Below are 16,921 nucleotides of genomic sequence, written 5' to 3'. Positions count from 1 at the left end.
AGAGTGCTCCGAGCGACTTACAATTTAAAATATCATTCCACAATATAAAAACACAATATAAAAACTATTATCTCTCTAATATTCAGTTTCAAAGTACTTTGTGAGGCATACCTTTTACTACTTGTTGTAGTTTATCATCAACTGTGTGTGAACTCACATCTATTAAAAATCTGGGCGCATCCTTTTAACCATTTAATTTTAATGTTTAACTTTTTAAAAATCTCTTCTTCCTTCTAATGGGGCCCAGTGTGGCTTATTACAATGTTAAAAACTGGTGTAGGTAAAAACTTGAGGATTTGAAGGTTAGGAAAAGAATGAAGTAATATATCATGTTAAGATATCATTAACCTAAAATAGTATGAAATTACTTAAAATTACTTAAACAGAAAGAGCATTAAAAAACCCTTCTGTACAACCAATTAATTTCCTAATGTCTATTTAAAATTTAAAAATCCGAAGAAGGAGAAAAGACAGAGGGCACGTCTGCTCTTCCATGGAAGAGAATTCTATATCTTGAAAGCAGCCAACAAGAAGGCCCTTTCATGTATCCTAAGGCCCCTTCCACACTATCCTGTAACCCAGGATCTGATCCCAGATTGTTCATTTTGAACTGGATTATATGATTGTCCATTGCCAGATAATCTGCGATAAGAAGATAATCTGGGATCCTGGGATATAGGGCAGTGCAGAAGGGACCTTAGATAGTAGTGGAACTAAGGCCCCTTCTACACTGCCATATAAAATCCAGATTATCTGCTTTGAACTGGATTATATGGCAGTATAGACTCATATAATTCAGTTCTATGAAGATAATGTGGATTGTCTGCTTTGATAATCTGGATTACAATGGCAGTGTAAAATGAGACTAAGAAAAAGTCTTCTCTTATGAATTTTCATCTTGTCAGTGAAAGATGTCTGTACTGATGGTGCATCCCTTTGAAATCGCCATGATTAAAATGTGCCAGGAAGTAAGTCGTAATCAGCTATATTCCCATCTGTGATACAGTGAAACCAAAGTCTGCAGACTGGGATCACCAAGGCTTTTTAATTAGCAGGAGTGATGATAGAATCTGCCACACCTCTCAGCTACTTAGTTCTCTCTCAGGTTAGCTACAATCCTCAGGGAAGGAGTTGAGTGGATTTTCCCAGCATCATAGCATTTGGGTTTTCCAGGGATAGCATAGCATTGCTATGATGTATCCCTAATATAGTACAAAATGTCTGGGAATAGTTTGAGCTTGAATTGGCAGTTAAGACCCAGTACTTTACAAAAGAGCAAGAATTATTTTGTTGATGCTGATAGACACAAGTTCCTTCCTTTTTGGACTCTCCTTGGCACTGTGGGTTAAACAGCTGAGCTGCTGAACTTGCTGACCAAAAGGTTGGTGGTTCGAATCCAGGAAGCGGGGTGTGCTCCCGCTGTTAGCCCTATCTTCTGCCAACCTAACAGTTCAAAAACATTCAAATGTGACTAGATCAATAGGTACCGCTCTGGTGGGAAGGTGCTCCACGCAATCGTGCCAGCCACATTACCTTGGAGGTGTCTACAAACAATCCCTGCTCTTCGGCTTAGAAATGGAGATGAGCACCAACCACCAGAGTCAGTTACAACTAGACTTAATGTTAGGGGAAAACCTTTACCTGGCACTGTGGATCTTATAGTACACTGTCATGTACTATAATTTTTCCCACTTTATCACTTTTTTATCATTTTTTAGTGGACTATTATTTATTTATTTATTTCAATTATTTATACCCCACCCTTCTCACCCGAGGGGACTCAGGGTGGCTTACAAGTGGCAATTGATGCCGTTACACCGATATAAAATAAACTAAAATGATTAAAACAGTTAAACTAAGTGACTTGAAGGTTGGGTTGCTGACCTGAAAGCTGCCAGGTTCGAATCCCACCTGGGGAGAGTGTGGATGAGCTCCCTCTATCAGCTCCAGCTCCATGCGGGGACATGAGAGAAGCCTCCCACAAGGATGGTAAAAACATCAAAACATCCGGGTGTCCCCTGGGCAACGTCCTTGCAGACGGCCAATTCTCTCACTCCAGAAGCAACTCCGGTTGCTCCTGACACGAAAAAAAAAAACAACTTTATCACTGATCCACATGATACACGATACTCTGAGAAACAATATGAAGCATTAAACATACAAAAAATATTCTACTATTCACAGTACATGTGAAATCCTAGTCATGCAAAGAGGTCATGTAATAGGAGTACTACTCATAACAAATTAGGGCTGTGGTAATGGGCGGCTCCCATATCTCTCGGATAATGAATCCACTCTAGGTTTTAATCTACATTTCAAAAGAGGCATCCGAGTTGTTAAGCCCAATTTCTCAACTATATTGAGTACTTCGGACAGCTCCTCCAGACTTGGACTAAATCCAGGAGAAGTCTTGTTGTCCTACTGGGAGGAGTCTATAACAGATTATAAAGCCAGGAGACCATAAGGAAGGCTGAGCGAAGGAAGATAGATGCTTTTGAACTCTGGTGTTGGAGGAAAATTCTGAGAGTGCCTTGAATCGCAAGAAGATCCAACCAGTCCATACTCCAGGAGATAGTGCCCGACTGCTCGCTGGTGGGAAGGATATTGGAAGCAAAGATGAAGTACTTTGGCCACATAATGAGAAGACAGGAAAGCTTGGAGAAGAGAATGATGTTGGGGAAAATGGAAAGAAAAAGGAAGAGGGGCCGACCAAGGGCAAGATGGATGGATGGTATCCTTGAAGTGACTGGCTTGACCTTGAAGGAGCTGGAGGTGGTGACTGTTGACAGGGAGCTCTGGTGTGGACTGGTGCACTAGGCCACAAAGAGTCGGAAGTGACTGAACAAATAAACAACACAAAGCCAGGAGAAGACACTATGGCTGGCAATGAAACAGTCACAGTCAGGAATCAGCTACTCTCCAACAGCCATGATTGAAAATCAAGTATGTACAAGGGAGGAAGTAGACTCAGGACATGGACCAAATCAGGTCAAGCTTCAACTCTGTGTTGAAGTTTGATTACCATTAGAGGCACGGAAGGGCAGAAAGAAATAATCAGCGACCACTTTATTTCTGCTTAAAACCATGCATGGATTAATGAGTATGTGTTTTGATTAAGCTACTGTTCCCTTTTGGCTTGGTTTATTTACCTGTTAAATTTAGAGAATGCATGGTGTCCAGTGCTATCATTACCATCTACGTGAGCAATAATTTCTCGGTGATTCATACCATAAACATGGAGTCCCATAAACAGACATTCTTTTAAATATGCTGATGCAACACACATGGTGCCCATTCATCCACTGACTTAATTGCTATTATTATTAACTTGCAATACCAACAGCAAAATTTATGAGAGTAGGCTGAAAAAGCCTACTTGCAGAAACACCAACATAGACTCATAAACTGAGCCCGAGGGTTAAAGCTTAATATGATTTGATACATTATTATTATTTATTTACTTTTATCCCATTTTTCTCCCACAAATGGGAATCAAAGTGGCATACACTTATGTAATTGTTGTAGTAAAATTTAGTGTTATATAGTGTTGGGATAGGAGGTAGTATCCAGTTTCTAGTTTAAGTCATGGTTTTATATACAGTACCAAAAAATAAGACCTAGTAGAGGTTTTGCTGAATTGCTAAATATAAGGCCTCCCCCGAAAGTAAGACCTAGAAAAGTTTTTGTTTAGAAGCATGCCCGGAGCCCACCAAACAAACACCATAGCATGCACGATTGGTAAATGTACATACCAATTATATATGGAAATAATGGTAGTAACAAGGAATTCTTGACAGAAGTCACAGTTTGTCTGGTTTGGTTATGTTGGTTTGTGATGACAACTACTGTACAGTATAGAATAAATGTTCTTTTTTTTTTTTGTTCAACAATAAATGTGAATTCTTCTTCATGGAAAAATAAGACATCCCCTGAAAATAAGACCTAGCGCATCTTTGGGAGTAAAAAATAATATAAGACACTGTCTTATTTTCGGGGAAACACGATATTTGTTTCATTCAATTTGTGTTTTTATTTTAGATGTACTTTTTGTATTATGTTTTTAGGCACTTTGTGCTGGGTGTAAGCTACTCCAAGTCCCTGTGGGGAGATGGTGGCAGGATACAAAAATAAACTTATTATTACTATAGTTAGTCTCCACTGAACCATGAATGTCATTGGAGGGATTTAGGACTCATTATTCTATTTTTGGTTGACCCACCTCACAGATAAAAAGCACCAGCAATGTTATCACATGGCTACAACTGTACAGTATAAATTTGCTAGAAACAGAATCACAGGTAACCCATAGAAATAGCTCTTACCATCAACCTTGGTGTGGTATTCCAGCCACAGTGGTGATACTATCATTCAGTTGTAGTGCCTCCCTTAAAGACAGGTAGGCTGCATGCTTTGAACACACAATGCTCTGTGCTTAATCCCTATTTAAAATGCTTTCTAATTAAGACCAGTATTTAATCCATCACAACGTGACATGCAGAAATTAAGGAAGATCAAGAAGAAATTAAGAAGATCAAGGTTTTCATATTTCTTTGTCCTGCTGCCAAGAAAAGGCTTAAATTTCTTAACTTTTCCATGTCAGGCTGTCATTTTTTATATATAGCAGCATGACCAGTTAAGACTTTTAGATTTTTACTTAAGGTGGAACTGTATTTAACTCATAATTGGAAAAGTTATTTTCCCAATAGGATGAAGAACTGTCCTAAGCAACGACTGTTGAGAACCATTGAGTGCCTTCAAGACATTTCTGACTTTAAACAACCCTAAGACACTGTATCACCATTTTTTTCTGGAGGCCACGGTGGTGCAGTGGGTTAAACTCTTGTGCCAGCAGGACTTGTGACCCGAAGCTTGGGTTGCTGACCTGAAGGTTACTGGTTCAAATCCAACTCGGGGAGAGTGTGGATGAGCTCCCTCTTATCAGCTCCAGCTCCATGCAGGAACATGAGAGAAGCCTTTCACAAGGCTGGTAAAAACATCAAAACATCTGGGCATCCCTTGGTCAACATCCTTGCAGACAACCAAAAGTGACTTGCAGTTTCTCAAGTCGCTCCTGACATAAAAAAACAAAACAAAAACAAAAACCTGGGACTGGGGGGCGGGTGTCACTGAGTAGAAATTTGAACTTTGGTCTCCAGAGTCCTAGTTTAACTAATCAATGGAAACTTCCAACTTGATTCCTTTTATCACAACAAATATTTACTTCCAGCAATCTTTAATTTGTGCCACAAATTGCAGAAACTGTTTTCTATTACTAGTGCCCTTTTGTGGGAACAGAGTCTCCCATTTTGTGAGAGCTGAACTTGTTGCCAGTTTCTTTTTCACTGCAATTGAAGATGCTGGTGATTATCTTGAAAGTCCAAAAGAGCTTGGGAATGATGAGGAGGATATGTACATGCAAGCACAATAATTCCTGATGGCTCCTATATTCCTAGCGAAAGTATCCCATGTTTCTGCTAACTTTGATGGAGCTCTCCAAGGTGCTGTACCTATCTAGGAATATTGTTCAACACTGGAAAATTCCTTTGTCTCCTAGAGTAGATATATCATCCCACTGATTTAGGATACACCAGCCACCTACTTTGGGTGTATTGTAGTGGGATGACCCTTTTGGAGATATATTTTGAATAAATTAGGCCTAAATCCAATTGCCAGTCTGAAGAAAGCCCATTGGGTTAACTGTTGGCTTTTTAAGACAATATTTATGCAAATCCCATTCATTCATTTGTTGAAAAGAAATGAACATCAATTAGTTAGTTGAAAAAAAAAACAATCCTATGTAGATTTTTAAAATACACATATATGTCTGAACAAGTGGAGGAAGAACAGCGTATGATAGGTTAGAAGATCATAGTACTCTTTGTTTTGCACACATTGCTATTAGATATGATGCACTGCCCACACAAACACCCTGCTCTGAATTAGATAAGCGTAGGTGGAATCCAGAAAACAGTTGTCAAGTCTTAGGTGTTCTCTTTGCATGTTCTTCTAGCTCTATAGAAGGGCTGCTTATAAACAAGATAGGCCCAATTTACAGTTACAAGAAATAGCAGTATTACAATTCTGACTTTAAAAAAACCTCTTTAAATAGACATTGTTGTTGTTGTTGTTGTTATTTAAAAGATTCAGTGCATTAAATAAAAACTTTGTAATAAAGAAATCTTAACAGAGGGAGCATTTTGAAATAGAAAGTAATTTTCTGTTATAGCATAAATATAGTAGTGGGGTGGGAAGAGAATCTAGTAGCAGCTTTAAGATTTATCATGAGCACTTGGGAATTTGCATCTCAAGCAGGGGATTGAACTCCACAAAACCTCATGCTAAGATATTACTTTCAGCTTTTAGATTCTTCCCTCTCTTCACATGTTCCTTTTAATGTCCTAACATTTGGGAGAAAGACAGACCTGTTCCTGCTATGTTATTTCCTCTTGCAAGCAAAAAGAAAGAAAGCTTTACTGTAGTCTTTTTTCCTTGTCGGCAGCACTCTCTTTCCTCTCCAAAGCAGTATAATCAACCCCAGTTGTGCATATTGTGCATGTATACCTGAATCTCTAAGGTTATGTTTCACAAATCTGGGTAATTCACAAAATCAAATGATGTAGTAAAGGTATTACGTGCTTTTTTGAATTGCAATAATACAAAATAACACCTCCATCTTTGGAAATCTACAACCATAGGACTCTCTCTCTGCCAATTCATATCTACACTCCTCATGTTGTTGTTATGTGGCAACCATGGATTGATTATATTTCTATCCTGGCTTTCTCCCAGGATGGAAGACTGTTTGAAATGTGAAACCCCTTCTACACTTCCATATAAAATCCAGATTATCTGTTTTCAACTGGATTATATGGTGGTGTAGACTCATATAATAATAATAATAATAATCATCATCATCATCATCATCATCACGTCCTCAGCTGCTGCAAGAAGATCGCACAGACTGACTACAAGCAGAGGCATAACGCCATTGCTCAAATGATTCATTGGAACTTATGCCAGAAATACCATCTGCCTGCGACAAAGAACTGGTGGGATCACAAGCCGGAAAAAGTTACAGAGAATGAGCATGTCAAGCTACTCTGGGACTTCCAAATTCAGACACTTTTGGAGCAGAATACTCCTGACCTCACGATCGTGTTAAAAGACAAAGTATGGATTGTCGATGTCGCAATCCCAGGTGACGGCAGGATTGAGGAGAAATAACTGGAAAAGTTGACATGATATGAGGATTTAAAGATCGAACTACAAAGACTCTGGCACAAGCCAGTCAAGGTAGTCCCAGTGGTGATCGGCACACTGGGTGCAGTGCCTAAAGGCCTTGGCCTGCACTTAAACACAATCAGCGCTGACAAAATTACCATCTGCCAGCTGCAGAAGGCCACCTTACTGGGATCTCCTCGCATTATTCACCGATACATCACACAGTCCTAAACATTTGGGAAGTGTGCAACGTGTGATCCAATTCAACAGCCAGCAGAGTGTCTGCTGTGGACTCATCTTGTTATGAAAATAATAATAATAATAATAATAATAATAATAATAATAATAATAATAATAAAACAGAGGCACAACTATGTGGCCCAAATGATTCATTGGAACTTATGCCTCAAGTACCACCTCCCAGCAGCAAAGAACTGGTGGGATCACAAACCTGCAAAAGTATTGGAAAATGAACATGCAAAGATACTGTGGGACTTCCGAATCCAGACTGACAAAGTTCTGGAACACAACACACCAGACATCACAGTTGTGGAAAAGAACAAGGTTTGGATCATTGATGTTGCCATCCCAGGTGACAGTCGCATAGATGAAAAACAACAGGAAAAACTCAGCCGCTATCAGGACCTCAAGATTGAACTTCAAAGACTCTGGCAGAAACCAGTACAGGTGGTCCCGGTGGTGATGGGCACACTGGGTGCTGTGCCAAAAGATCTCAGCCGGCATTTGGAAACAATAGACATTGACAAAATTACGATCTGCCAACTGCAAAAGGCCACCCTACTGGGATCTGCACACATCATCAGAAAATACATTACACAGTCCTAGACACTTGGGAAGTGTTCGACTTGTGGTTTTGCAAAACAAAATCCAGCATATCTATCTTGTTTGCTGTGCCATACAACGTCGTCGTGTTGATAATAATAATAATAATAGTAATTTTTATTTCTACCCCACCACCATCTCCCCAAAGGGACTTGGGGTGGCCAGCAAAATACAGCGAAGTGTACATAGATAATACATAAATCTGAAACGATAAAACCACAGAATTACAACCACACACATACATAATACAATTTAAAACATTAAAATTCATTATCTGCTTTGATAATCTGGATTATATGGCAGTGTAGAAGGAGGCTGTGTCATCCCTGCAGAATCAGTTTGCATTTTAATCTGATACTTGTTGGAGGCTACCAAGGAAGGTGGTGAAGGTTTCATATTAAAGAGCCAGGTGCATGGGCACCAAGGGTGTAGAATAAACACCACTTAACTGCCATGGCCCAATGCTGTGAAATCACAAGAGTTGTAGTTTAACCAGGTCTTCTCTGTCAGAGAGTCCTAGTACCTCAACAAACTACAAATCCCAGGATTGCATAGTACTTCGCTATGGCAGTTAAAGCTGGGTCAAACTGCATTCATTCTTCAGTGTAGATACACCCTGGATCATGTGGTAGGGACTGGTGTCATAGAAAAGAATGAAGAAGATGGCTTCCATGGCCCCAGATGGAGCAAAACACCAGTTCTTTCAGATCAGAGAAACACCACACTTCATCTGTGTCTCCGAAATGACAGATCTAAACTTGTCTAGTTAAGTTGCTTTGCCAGGATGGCTCAGGCACTATTTATACTCTGTGTTATCATTTTACACTCATAAAAACAAACTGTTTAGCAGTGTCAGGCACTCTCTTCGCAGCAGCTAGAGGCACTTGCATTTCAAGGTGGCTGTTTTTTCCCCCCAGTGAAATTTCACAACACTTTAAAGATCTTGGAAAGTACAGCGATACAATGTAGTTTTCCATTTTGTCTGGAAGACCCATATCTTTTCAATCTTTTTGGCAATAAGGTTGTTTTTGGATATATGCTAAAGTTTAAAAGTAGAAACTCTGAGTATTAGTACCAGAGCCAGGAACGTTTTTTTAAAAACTATCCCCTTAACATCAGCCATAGTTTTTAAAAATAGACTGCATTAGCATTATTTAATACTTATTATTTGTAAACAACACATTACTAATGGTTTTCATTTTAAAAATTAAAATAATAAAAATAAATAATAAAACTTTATTTATACCCCACCACCGGAGCCCCCGGTGGCGCAGCGAGTTAAAGCCTTGCAACTTAAGGGTACATGTACACACTGAAACAGGACATGTGTATCTCTGTCTATGCGTGTATCACTATGGTGTTTTGTTGACTATGGTGTTTTGTTGTTTCATGTAAAATAATTCCTGTCAGAATGTGTACGTGCATCACAAGCCTCCAAAAAGCACTGTTTATTTTCTTAGATCAATGGCTACAAGCAACTGTAGGTGCCAAGAACATATGTGTCTATGCTTGCTGTATGTTTTAAAATTGTTTTATTTGATATGTTAATTGGGTTTTTTATATCAGGATATGAAGTTTTAACTGATTATGTATTGTATTATGTATTGTGGTCGGACGTATTTGTATGTACGGGAGAAAAGCAAGATAGAAATGAAATAATAATAACTCAGCCAGCATTTGGAAACAATAGGCATTGACAAAATTACGATCTGCCAACTGCAAAAGGCCACCCTACTGGGATCTGCACACATCATCCGAAAATACATCACACAGTCCTAGACACTTGGGAAGTGTTTGACTTGTGATTTTGTGATACGAAATCCAGCATATCTATCTTGTTTGCTGTGTCACACAAGAAGAAGAAGAAGAAGAAGAAGAAGAAGAAGAAGAAGAAGAAGAAGAAGAAGAAGTAGTAGTAGTAGTAGTAGTAGTAGTAGTAGTGGTGGTGTATTCAAGGTGCCTGTCAATATATGATGACCCCATGAATTTCATAGTTTTTTCCTAGAAAGAAATACTCAGAGGGCATACTGGCTTGATGGTAAGTCACCCATTGTTCCTTTTTAATGTTTTATTTGTTTTTGCTGTTTTAGTATTGGCAATACTATTTTAAACTTTTAGTTTTATTATAGATCACTCAGACATTTTAAAATGAAAAGTGGTATTAACTCAGGTACAAGCTTCCAGTGAACTCCTCTCTATGCTTCCTCTCAAGTATGCACTTTCCCTGTGAATGTTTCATCACTCAAAATGTAACTGTATAATATACTGTGAAATTCCATCCAACAAGCCTCTCATCTCCATTAGAGGCACACCTTTTAGTGCGGAAAAATGACAGATGTCTTTCCTGCTTTCCTCATTCCCTCATGCCTTATCTTTGACCTGAAACGGCCTTATCAAGTCTGGGTATCGTTTCAGGAAGAGAATGTTGATAATGTAACCGCAGAGAAAATGCTAATTGTTGTATGCTACATTTGCCTGTAAGTTAGTGCCCAGAGAGTCCCCTAAATCCCATGTCCCAATTCTGTATTGGACTCCTCTGAAAATACAGAAACTCTATCCTCAGCCCTCACTGCTTGGATCTGGAGAGAAGCCAAAGGTTGGCCAGACTCATCGTCTCCAATGCTAAAAATATCCACACACATGGAACCCCAATTTACAAATGAGACTCGGACGCTTGTAACTGTAGGCGGAGTGGAGGCTGGTCTGTGTAACCTTGGATGAAGCCTAGGGGCTTCAGCATTGAGTTGCTACTACAGAAAGGAAGTGAGTTCATTGCAACGTCAAGAAAAAACACCCAAAGATATCTCACCCTAGGGCTTCTGGGGGAAAGCCAAAATATTCAGACAGTGGGATGGCTACATAAAAAGGAAGACAGAAATCCTTTACCTTTAATAGTTGTTTGAGAGATGACATTTCAGTAAGTGCAGCATTCTAGCCAGTGATATTACTTCTAAACAGCAATGAAAGGTCCTTGGGTTGACATAGCCCCCATCCTATTAGCCTTGTGTACCCCAAAACTGAGATCTTTTTACTTCTACATTGCTCCCAGTGGCAGACCACACCAGACTAGGGATTAAATGAAAGGTGAAAGAAGACAGTGAAAAAGCTGGGTTGCAGTTAAACATAAAAAAACCAAGATTATGCCAACTAGATTGATTGAAAACTGGCAAATAGACGGAGAAAACATGGAGGTAGTGACAGAGCTTATATTTCTAGGTGTGAAGATTACTGCAGATGCAGACTGCGGCCAGGATCTCCGAAGACGTTTACTTCTTGGGGGGAGAGCAATGACCAATCTCAATAAAACAGTGAAGAGTAGAGACAGCACAATGACAACAAAGGTCCGTATAGTTAAAGCAGTGGTATTCCCTGTAGTAACTTATGGATGCAAGAGCTGGACCATAAGGAAGGCTGAGCGAAGGAAGATAGATGCTTTTGAGCTATGATGTTGGAGGAAAAGTCTGAGAGTGCCTTGGATTGCAAGAAAATCCAATCAGTCCGTACTCCAGGAAATAATGCCTGGAGGGAAGGGCATTAGAGGTAAAGATGAAGTACTTTGGCCCCATAATGAGGAAAGCTTGGAGAAGAGAATGATGCTGGGAAAAATTATTTATTTATTTATTTATTTACAGTATTTATATTTCGCCCTTCTCACCCTGAAGGGGACTCAGGGCGGATTACAATGAACACATATATGGCAAACATTCAATGCCAACAGACAAACAACATACAGTATAGGCAGACACAGAGGCATTTAACATTTTTCCAGCTTCACGATTCCGGCCACAGGGGGAGCTGTTGCTTCACCGTCCACTAGTGGCTGTACTTCCTCATTCCTTTCCTCATGTTTTGCTGGCAGTTTTATGGTGTTGTAAATTAGTTAAATTAGCCTCTCGCATAAAGCGTACCTAAATTTCCCTACTTGACAGATGCAACTGTCTTTCGGGGCTGCATAGGTCAACAGCAAGCCGGGGCTATTTTTTTTTTTAATGGTCGGAGGCTTAACCCAACCCGGGCTTCGAACTCATGACCAGATAACTATCTACTCATATTTGCATGTTTTCGAACTGCTAGATTGGCAGAAGCTGGAGCTAATAGCGGGAGGTTACCCCACTCTCTGGATTCGAACTGCCTACCTTATGGCCAGCAAGTTCAGCAACTCAGTGGTTTAACCCACTGTGCCACCTGGGGCTCCCTCCATACTAGTAGATACCTAATTCTGTATAGAGTTCTCTTTTGGCACCCATGTGGGTGCAAAAGCCATAAACAGGAAAAAAAACTCTGGCTGGCAGACTGTTCATCCAAACTAGCATAGGCTCATTGATTTCAACTGTTGAATGGTAAGTCAATATGTATGCAAATCATTCTGATTTAATGTGTTGTCGAAGGCTTTCATGGCCGGGATCACAGGGTTGTTGTATGTTTTCCGGGCTGCCTCACAACCTCTGAGGATGCCTGCCATAGATGTGGGTGAAACGTCAGGAGAGAATACTTCTAGAACATGGCCATACAGCCTGGAAAACATACAACAACCCATTCTGATTTAGTGGTCTACTCTAGACAAGGCTAACAATAAGATTTAGGCCTTTGACTGGAAGAAATAAACTGCTTTAGAAGGACAGCGTCCTTTCTAAAGGTAACCTAAAAAGAATGGGATTTGTAGATATTTCAGTCTCCCTAGAGATGCTAAAAAAGAAACTATACTAATGCAATTTTAAAGGGAATTAATGCCATTGCATCTCCAAATCCTACATGCGCTAGGCATAGCATGCTCATATTTATCCCCTCATGTCAATTTTACAAACAGAAATGATGACAGGACCTCCACAATGACATTTGCTACACTGCAGACTTTTTGCCTATCTGGAAAAAAATATCCACAATCCAGCATTTGATGACATGCATTTTATAACACTTTCTAAATGCTGTCAAAGCATGTAGTCCTCCAGACGTTGTTGGTCTACAAACCGCAGCAACCCTAGCCAGTACAGTCAATGATTCCTACCCCTGTTCTACAGATATGGACTGACTCAAGTGTTGTGATGCAAACCAGTAGAGCCTAAGCACAGAAATTACAATATTGTATTGATTTTGTGATTTCTTTAGGAGTCTGAGGCGTTGTTGTGAAATTGTGGGTTTTATGGTTGCATCAACAGCAATATTGCACATTGCTGTGGTTACAAGGCTGTTGCATGGAAATCTTGTAATTATAACATTGTAAAGAAAGGTTAACACATGTGGAATCTAGTCTGGAAAGTCTGGAAAGTCACTTTCCCTTTTAACAAACAAAATACACTAGCCTTGGGTTGAATCAATGATTCAAACTTATGATAAACACTCAAAGCAAATGATGACCTAAACAACCAATTCCATAAACTGCAACTTCATGGTGCATTTTGACTACAGATTTGTGGATTAACAGCACTATTCTCATAAAAAGATTGGCTAAATGTAGTCATCAACTTGGAGTTTGGAAGACATGGAAACAGTGAGTGATAAAATCGCTGGATGTCTCACAGGCAGCTTTTTCCAATACATTTCTCCTTTTTCTCTAATGTTTGCCTTGCATAAAATAACTCAAAACATCTGGATGAACTACTTCACTTCCACTGATATTTAATGTCCCAGTTTTTCTCCATTGTGCACTTCATGCAACATAAAATGCTTACATTTTCCTTTTTTTCATCCACAATGCAGTGAGGGTGTTTATGACAACAATATCAACTGCAGTTAGGGAACAGATACCATTCGTCTACACGATGGACCACCCGGTGACGCAGTGGATTAAACCCTTGTGCCAGCAGGAGTGATGACTTGAAGGTTGGGTTGCTGACCTGAAGGTTGCCGGTTTGAATCTAACCCGGGGAGAGCAAGGATGAGCTCCATCTATCAGTTCCAGCTCCATGCGGGACATGAGAGAAGCCTCCCACAAGGATGGTAAAAACATCAAAACATTTGGGCGTCCCCTGGGCAACGTCTTTGGAGACGGCCAATTCTCTCACACCAGAAGCAACTTGCAGTTTTTCAAAAAAAAATTCTACATGATCAGACGAAGGCTCCATCTACACTACCATTTATTGCAGTTTCAAAATGGTGTTGAAGACTGTGGTTTTACTGTGCAGATGATTTCAGAATAAATTCTGGCACCAGTTTGAGACCCAGATGCTGATGACACAAACCACAGAGCACTGGTGCCCATTAAGGGCTTTCTTTTGCTCATTTTTGTGGGAATTTGTTGTCTGGCCACTGTAGTTTGAAGCTAAATTTGAAATGCATTAAATGGTCAGTGTAGATGAGGCCTGAGATGACATCAATAAGAATCCAATTAATATGACTTTTCCCAGTTTAAGACTCAAGGTAGTTTATAACAGATTTTAAAAACAAGAACAATTATTTATTTATTACAATATTTATTACAATATTTATATCCCACCCTTCTCACCCAACAGGAGACTCAGGGCGGCTTACAATAAAACACATACTATATATAAAAATTGTACAATGCACTATAAAACAGTTAAAAATTATTAACTTACATCATTAACTTACATGAATGAATAACTCATTCACCAATAGGGTGAACATGAGCAGAACAGTGTGGGTTTTCCTATGTGTCTTCCCATATATCAACCTATTCCATGTAACTGCAAGAACAATAACATGCATGCAGTCTTCAGCTGGTTTACCAAGTTCCTGACCAAGGGTGGTCAAATCTTGCTGAGAAGACAAGCTTCCAGCTTAATTGTGCTTGTTCAAAGCCTGAGCTCAGGGCTGTGCTTGTCGAGTCCAAACTTGCACATTATGAAAAATTTAATTAGTCAAAGAATGTGTTTGTGTGATATTTCAGACCTGCTGAGCGATGCACTTGTAAATGTGCCATGATTCCTAATACAGTTGTTTCAAAGTAAAACAGCTCAATGTGCAGATTCCAGAAAGAAAGAAAAATGTTCTTTTGCATTTTCAATGTAAGAGATCATTTCTATTATAGGAACAAATTTTAGAAGTAGCTTTGGCTTTTTGTTGAAAAGTAACTGAAATATGGAGCCCCGGTGGCACAGCGGGTTAAACCGCTGAGTTGCTGGATTTGCTGACTGAAAGGTCGGCAGTTCAAATCTGGGGAGCAGGGTGAACTCCCGCTGTTAGCCCCAGCTTCTGCCAACCTAGCAGTTTGAAAACATGAAAATGCGAATAGATCAATAGGTACCGCTCTGGTGGGAAGATAACAGCGCTCCATGCCACAACGCCGGCCACATGACCTTGGAAATGTCTATGGACAATGCCGGCTCTTCAGCTTAGAAATGGAGATGAGCACCAATCCCCATAGTCAGACACGACTTGACTTGATCTCAGGGAAAAACCCTTACTTTACTTTAACCGAAATACATTTTTGCTTCAGTTTTCCCCATTTAAACCAGACCAAATAGTAAACAGGTACATGACCCTGAACACTTCAGAAGGCTGTTGAGAGGAGAAATGTTTCTACAGATGTTTTTCATCGCAGTTTAAGTGGGTAATTAGTGCAATAACAGTGTAGTGTGATAGGTCTCTTATGCTCTTATGTAACCATCCTGACTTAACCTCCACAAAAAAGTGAGATATGAATGTAATATAAAATAAAAAGTTCATATAACTTATGAATCAAGTATTTCTTTGCATACTGATTAAATTAACCAAGTCATTCAAACAGTCTGTTCTATAAATTATTTTTAATTAAATAGAAAGATAAATACATACATGTCAATGCATATATTTAGCAATTGAATCGTTGTGACAAAAAACACCCTTCAGTTAACATTTATTGGACTGTAGACAAATAAGAGAGGTTTACATTGTTCCCCATAATGTATTTAGGTGAAACTCTTATGGAGATAATGATAATATGTCATGTTCTTGTAATACCCAAGATGATAAAGGCTATTACATATTGGCACAGCATAAGGTTTAAGTGACTGAAAGCACATGGTACTTCAGTGGTAAACATATTTATTTTTCAAGCAGCTGTAACTTACTATAAATGAAATGAATAATTTGTCCATGACACTTCAAAGCTAACAAAATTGCATTTTGAAAATTCTGGCATCATAAAGAGAGCAAAGATGTAATGCATCACAAATTATATTCATTTTCACCATTTTCAATGGGTTTTTTAAAATCTGCATTTAGCATTACCTATGATTCTAAAAGAAAGATAAAATGTCTCACTCCTAGTTTTGTGGAAGCAGCAGGAAATCATATTAAGGGAGACAAAATGAATGCACTAGTAAGTAAAGAACATGAAAACACACATCCTTCTTGTATAACCCCAAGCAAACAGTGTCATCGCACTGAATAAAGAGAGAGCATTTCTACCAAAAGACTTCTGAGCTCCCTGCTGTCAAGAGGATTGATAAAAGTGTGAGTATGGATTTACTTACCTGGCCTTCTACAAATATGATCTCTATATAAAATATATAACTCTTCTTCCCCTGATCTTACAGTGTCCTTTGTTGCCGTTTACTCCTTCTCTATGTTGGGATCCCCTTTCCACTGGATCACATGAAAGTGTTCTATTAATGTGAATTGGCTTAGGTTTGAGAACACTATGCTGGATAGCAGCGAAGTGTAAGGAATCTGACCCCGGGAGCTCTATGCTGCACGTCACTTCTCTACAGGAACTCGCAGTTACTGGTTGGGAAAACCGTATAAAAGGAAATGTAATACCTATGAACACACCTTCCCAGGTGCAGCAAACTGGGTGCCAAATGTTTTATTCCTTGATTAGTTTGTAGGGAATGGAATATTTACTCTGTATGCCTGGCTCTATCCATGCTTATAAGTAAGGCACAGCAGCTCTCTGCTTTCACAGTAGGTAAGAAGA

The 16,921-nt window shown here is 39.3% G+C and overlaps 1 protein-coding gene across 5 annotated transcripts in view; it reads right to left on the bottom strand.

Annotated features, from left to right (window-relative positions):
* tacc2 (transforming acidic coiled-coil containing protein 2) overlaps positions 1-16,597 on the bottom strand; it is a 241,272-nt gene extending 224,675 nt beyond the window's left edge. For 3 of the 5 annotated variants that reach the window (XM_016992233.2, XM_016992239.2, XM_062976023.1), the window contains exon 1: positions 16,479-16,596. The gene's annotated coding sequence lies outside the window, so the exon portion shown is untranslated. Of the gene's footprint in view, positions 1-16,478 lie in introns of all 5 variants that reach the window. The other 2 variants (XM_062976022.1, XM_016992235.2) reach the window with 2 other exon arrangements.
* Between the last annotated feature and the right edge of the window lie 324 nt (positions 16,598-16,921).

The sequence above is a fragment of the Anolis carolinensis genome, chromosome 3 (assembly GCF_035594765.1).
Source record: "Anolis carolinensis isolate JA03-04 chromosome 3, rAnoCar3.1.pri, whole genome shotgun sequence".
In the NCBI taxonomy this organism is placed as follows: domain Eukaryota; kingdom Metazoa; phylum Chordata; class Lepidosauria; order Squamata; family Dactyloidae; genus Anolis; species Anolis carolinensis.
The sequence above is the reverse complement of the archived record's forward strand: the minus strand, read 5'-3'. Positions and strand labels throughout refer to the sequence as shown.